The sequence below is a fragment of the Lagenorhynchus albirostris genome, chromosome 20, assembly GCF_949774975.1.
Source record: "Lagenorhynchus albirostris chromosome 20, mLagAlb1.1, whole genome shotgun sequence".
Classification (NCBI taxonomy): domain Eukaryota; kingdom Metazoa; phylum Chordata; class Mammalia; order Artiodactyla; family Delphinidae; genus Lagenorhynchus; species Lagenorhynchus albirostris.
In genome coordinates, this window is record NC_083114.1 from 633,531 (window position 1) to 640,261 (window position 6,731).

The window sequence follows — 6,731 nt, forward strand, 5'->3', positions numbered from 1 at the left end:
AGCCCGCATGCTGCAATGAAGAGCAGCCCCTGCTCTCCACAACTAGAGAAAGCCCGTGCACAGCAACGAAGACCCAACGCTGCCAAAAATAAATAAATAACAGTTTTTTTTTAAAAAAGAATGTGATCATTAAAAAAAAAAAAAAGCTCAGGACCAGATGGCTTCACTGGTGAATTCTACCAAACATTTAAAGAAGAATTAAAATTAATCCTCAGACTTTTTCAAAAACATTGAAGAGGGAGCACTTCCTAACTCTGTGAGGTCAGCATAACACTGATGCTGAAGCCTAATAAAGATATCATAAGAAAAGAACATTTCAGACCAATATGCCCTGTGAATATAGATGCGAAAATTCTCAACAAAATACCAGCCAATCAAATCCAACAGCATATTAAAAGGATTATACATTATAACCTAGTGGGGTTCATTTCCAGAATGCAATAATAGTTCAACACATGAAAATCAATAGATGTGGGCTTCCCTGGTGGCACGGTGGTTGAGAGTCCGCCTGCCGATGCAGGGGACACGGGTTCGTGCCCCGGTCCGGGAAGATCCCACATGCCGCGGAGCGGCTGGGCCCGTGAGCTGTGGCCGCTGAACCTGTGCGTCCGGAGCCTGTGCTCCGCAACGGGAGAGGCCACAACAGTGAGAGGCCCGCGTACCGCCAAAAAAAAAAAAAAGAAAATAAAAAAAAGAAAATCAATAGATGTAATACACTTCAAGAATGAAGGAAAAAACTACACGATCATTTTGAGGCAGAAAAAGCATTTAACAAAATTCAGCACCTTTTCATGATAAAAACATTCAGTAAAGTAGGAATAGAAGACAACCTCCTCTACATGATAACAACCATGTATGAAAAACCCACAGTTGACATCACACTCAGTGGTGAAAGACTGAAAGCGTCTCTCCTATGACTAGTAACAAAACAAGAATGCCCACTCTTACTACTTCAGTTCAACATAGTACTGGAAGAGCAATTAGGCAAGAAAAAGAAATAAATGTATTCAAATTGGAGAGGAGAAAGTAAAATTATCTGTTCATAGGTGACATGATCTTATATGTAAAATCTCTAAAAATTTCACACACTAAACACTTAAATATTCAGCAAAGTTGCAGGTACAAAAGCAACACAAAAAATCAGTTGCGTTTTTCATATACTTGCAATGAACGATCCTAAAAGGAAATTAAGAAAACAAATCCATGTTCAGAGACAAAAATGAATAAAATACTTAGGAATGAATTTAACCAAGGTGGTGAAAGAAGTATACCCTGAAAACTACAAAACATTGCTGAAATTAGAGAAGATCTAAATAAAAGACATCCCATGTTCATGGATTGAAAGACAACGTTAAGATGTCAATACAGTCCCTAACAAAATCCCAGTGACGTTTTTACACAAATAGAAAAACCCGTCTTAAAAATTCATTTGACCCTGAATAGTCAAAACAGTCTTGAAGAAGAACAAAGTTGGAGGACTCATACCCTGATTTCAAAACTTACTACAGGGCTTCCCTGGTGGCGCAGTGGTTGAGAGTCTGCCTGCTGATGCAGGGGACAAGGGTTCGTGCCCCGGTCCGGGAAGATCCCACCTGCCGCGGAGCGGCTGCGCCCGTGAGCCATGGCCGCTGAGCCTGCGCATCCGGAGCCTGTTGCTCCGCAACGGGAGAGGCCACAAGAGTGAGAGGCCCGCGTACCGCAAAAAAAAAAAAAAAATTCAAAGCTAAAGTAAACAGTGTGATAATGGAATAAAGACAGATACTCAGAGCAGTGGAATAGAATAGAACCCAGAAATAAGCTCTCCATCTATGGTCAGTTGATTTTCAACTGATGGAGGAGGGGGGAAAGCAGGGTCCATCGTAGTCAAGAGGGAAAGATAGAAGTTCTCAGAATGATGGTGAAGGGAGTCCCTGGGACATGGCCTGGAGGCCAAGGGGGAGCCCTGTCTCAACTAAAATAGGAGAAAAGCGGAAGGAACAGGGAACCGTATATAAGCGAGTCTGCTTGACCAGTTGACAGGCTGGATCTGCCCCAGAGCTGGGGGTGAGTTCCTGAGACATACAGAGAAAACCAAGGCGTTTCAACTCCAGGGAGGTCACATGGCTCAGCTGTGAACAAAGTTTACATCGTCATGTTGAAGTGAACTACAATCAGGGAATAACTCTGACTTTGTGTCTACAATAGTCACTCACTTGTGAGAGGGGACACCCCTGGACCACTGTCAGTGAACAGGGCAATGACAGGACTTATAAGACAGGAAGGAAGGAGGGAGAAAACCTGCAGAGGGTTTTGCATAGGGGGCAAATGGATTAGCTGGCAGCAAAGAGGGTGATCTCTCCTTGAGCACGTGGTGGGCTAGGGGGTCTGAGAGAGTTTCAGGAGCTTCCACATTCTGGGTGACAGGCCAGAGAATTACAGTGATCGTTTACAGTCTCTCTTTAATGAATCGGGAAGGAGGAGGAAGAGAGAAAGGTGGGGATGACCGTTTCTTCCCATTGTAATTTCTGCCTCCTGTTGACTCATTCTGAAAACCGATTTCCCATGGTTCAGTGACAAAATGTGTGTGAGCGCAGCCGTGCCTGTGGAGGAAGCACAGCTCTGAGTCACCAGCCAGCCAGCTTAGGAAAGGCTGGCGGCACAGCCTCGGGTTTTCTTTTCTGTAAACGGGGACCATGGGTGCTCCTTTGCAGAGCAGGTTTCCTCGAGGACGTGCACATGACACGCATGGAACTGGCCCGAGGTGCGGTTGCCAAGTGGTAGTTATTTGGATAAAGTGGTTTAAAATATAATGGATTAATTATAATCATTTCATAATCAGCAAATCCGCACTCCAGGCCTGGGAACTGCCCCCAGAACCTCAGCTTGCGGCTGAAGCACTATAACTTCCCAAAGACACTTGTCCCTGTACGCTGCCGTGTCACCTGACCTCTCCTCTGAGATGTCTCAGGTGTGCCTTCCTGGATGGCCATGTGGCCTGAGCACCTTCTACCTGGTAGTGTTTCTTATTTTGTAATTTGACATCTGAGGGTGTAGCCATCTACCTCCTTACACTGTCTCATTCATCTCCGAGCCCAGTGCTTCTGTAATACCAGACACACAGTAGGTCCTCGGCCAATGGTCACAAATAACCAAATACTTTATACAGAGCTGTCCTCAGTGAAGACATGTGGAGTGGTAAGCAACCCTCGTGCTTGTGCTGTGTTAACATTGCATAATGCCTGAGTTTTGTTCTGCCCCCTCCCCTGCCTGCATCTCCTCCCTTCAAGTAGGACTCAGGGCAGAGGTGTCCTGAGGTTGGGGAGTGGGGTGGGAAGAGCAGAAACCCTGGCTTTTGCTTTCAGAACTTAGAGGAAAGGATTCTTGGCACAAAATGATTGGGCCAGAAAACAGCACAGAAAATAATTTCTCCTAGATGATTGAAAAAAACAGCCCGAAGATTTAAGCGTGAAATAGAATAAAATTTTAAAAACTTCTAGAGAAGAAACCATTCGATACCTTCTTTATAACCTTGGAGTATGAAAGGCCTTTCTAACTGTGACCCCAAATCCAAACTCTATAAAATACAAAATTGATAAAATAGACTACACAAAACAAACAACTTCTGCATGGCAAAAAGCAGCTTAAGGAGGAAAGTCCAAAGACAGAAACGGGAACAAAACACTTGTAACTTGTATCTAAAGAGTAAGCAGACGGGCTTCCCTGGTGGCGCAGTGGTTAAGAATCTGCCTGCCAGTGCAGGGCACACGGGTTCGAGCCCCGGTCTGGGAAGATCCCACATGTTGCGGAGCAACTAAGCCCATGCCCCGCAACTCCTGAGCCTGTGCTCTAGAGCCCGTGAGCCACAACTACTGAACCCAAGTGCCACAACTACTGCAGCCCGCGCGCCTAGAGCCCGTGCTGTGCACCAAGAGAAGCCACCGCAATGAGAAGCCTGCGCACCTGCAATGAAGAGTAGCCCCTGCTCGCCACAACTAGTGAAAGCCCACATGCAGCAACAAAAACCCAACACAGCCATAGATAAATTAAATAAATAAATAAATAATACAAAAGGAGAAACACATGTATAAAAAAAGAGTAAGCAGAAAGGAAAAGGCCAGCCACCCGACAGAAAATTGGGCAAAGGTAATGAACAGACAGTTCACAGACAGGGATGAACAGCATAAATTTGTCTGGTCTCATTCCTAAGAAACAAGCAAATTTGAACTATGCTGAGACCATCTTCTCCCTAATAGATTGCTAAAAATCCAGAAGTTTACTAACACCTCCTGTTGGCAGGGTCACAAGGAGAGTGGCACTCATTCACTCTGGAAGGAGAGGAATAGGGATAACCCTCGAGGGGGGAGATTTGGCAACATTAGTCAAAATGACTGATGTTTTTACCTGCTGATACAGTGATTAATCTCTGGGATTTATTTCAGAGTGCAAAATGATAATTCATTGCAGCAATGTTTGTAATAGCAGAAGATTGGAAGTAGCACAAATGTCCATCAGTAGGCGATTGACTGAGTATATACACTGGACTATTATGCAGTTATAGAAAAGGGGTGAGGAAGCTTTCTGTATGTTGCTTTAGAAAGAACTCCAAGATATATTAAGTGGAAAAACAAACACAAGGAGCTTCCATGGTGGCACAGTGGTTAAGACTCCACGCTCCCAATGCAGGGGGCCCAGGTTCGATCCCTGGTCAGGGAACTAGAGACCACGTGCATGCCGCAACTAAGAGTTCACCTGCCATAACTAAGGAGCCCGCCTGCCACAACTAAGACCCGGCACAACCAAATAAATAAATATTTTTTTTAAATAATAAAAAAATAAAAACAAAACAAGGTCCATAACAGCATGGCTCACAGTCTCCCTTTCTTTCTGCAAAAAAGGAGAAAGTTCTAATCTAGATTTATAGGTATTAGTATATACATAAAGAAACACTGTAAGGAAACATACAAAACCAAAAACAGTGTTTTCAATAAAATACTGAAGAATAAATTGAACAAAAGAAGTACAAAACTTGCACATTGAAAACTACAAAACATTCCTGAAAGAAGACCTAAATAAATGGAAAGATATTCCATATTCATGGATGGAAAGACTTAATATTGTTAAGATAGCAGTGCTCCCCAAATAATTCTGCAGATTCAATGCAATTACAATCAAATTCCCAGCTGGCTTTTCTGCAAAATTTGAAAAGCTGATCCTAAAATCATATGGAAATGCAAGAGACCCAGAAGAGCTGAAACACTTTTGAACGAGAACAAAGTTGTAGGACTCACACTTCCCAATTTCAAAACTTACTACAAACCAACAGTAAATAAGACAGTGTAGTACTGGCATAAGGACAGACGTGAGTCAGTAGAGTAGACTTTAGAGTCAAAAACTAAAGCCTAACATTTATGGTCAATTGATTTTCAACAAAGATACCAAGAAGATTCAACGGGAAAAAGGATAGTCTTTTCGACAAATAGTGCTGAGACAACTGGGTAAGCCACCTTCAAAAGAATGAATGTGGACCCCTAACTTACACCATACACAGAAAGTAACTCACAGTGGGTCATAGACCTAAATGTAACTAGACAAGTTTTAGAAGAAAACAGCAGTAAATCTTCATGATTTGGGGTTAGGCAGTGAGACCAAATGCACAAATGATTAAAAAGGAGCTTGAGAGACTGGACTTCATAAAAATTTTAAACTTTTGTGTTTCACAGAACACCATCAAGAGAATAAAATGATATTCCACAGACTTGGAGGAAATATTTCCAAATCATATATCTGATAAGGGATTTGTATCCGGAATATATAAAGAACGTTTACAACTGAATAATGAAAAGACAAATAACCCAGTTTAAAAATGGGTTAGGGGGCTTCCCTGGTGGCGCAGTGGTTGAGAGTCTATCTGCCGATGCAGGGGACACGGGTTCGTGCCCCGGTCCGGGAGGATCCCACATGCCGCGGAGCGGCTGGGACCGTGAGTCATGGCCACTGAGCCTGTGCGTCCGGAGCCTGTGCTCCGCAACAGGAGAGGCCACGGCAGTGAGAGGCCCGCGTACCACAAACAAACAAACAAAGAACAGTGCAGCTGCTTTGGAAAACAGTCTGGCAGCTCCTCAGAACGTTAAACACAGAACTACCATGTGGCCCAGCAATTCCACTCCTAAGAGAAATGAAAACATGTCCACCCAGATACTTGTACATGAATAGTCACGGCAGCCAAAAAGTAGAAACAACCCAAATGTCCGTCAACTGATGAATGGATGAGTAAAATGGTCCATCCATACAACGGAATGTTATTTGGCCACAAAAAGGTATAAAGTACTGACACCCTACCACATGGCTGAACCTCAAAAACATGCTCATGGAAGAAGCTAGTCATCAGACAGCACATTCCATTTTTATAAAATGTCCAAAGTAGGCAAATCTACAGAGAGAGAAAGTAGGTCAGGGCCAGCCTAGGGCTGGGGGTGGGGAGGTATGAGGAGTGACAGGGGTTTTTTGGGGGTGACGATAATGTTCTAAGATTATAGTGATGGTTGCACAGCTCTTAAGCAGGTGAACTTTGTGGCACGTAAAGCATCTGAACAGAGCCGTTTATTCTAGAGGGGGCAGGAAAGCTGGGCGGACAGATGACCAGGAGGACAGGAAGGCTGTGTTATGTACCTTTTTATACTTTGTGGGCTTCCAGCCTGTGACTACCATCTATTCACAAAGCAAACTTACAAAGCAAGAGGCTTGGGAATCCC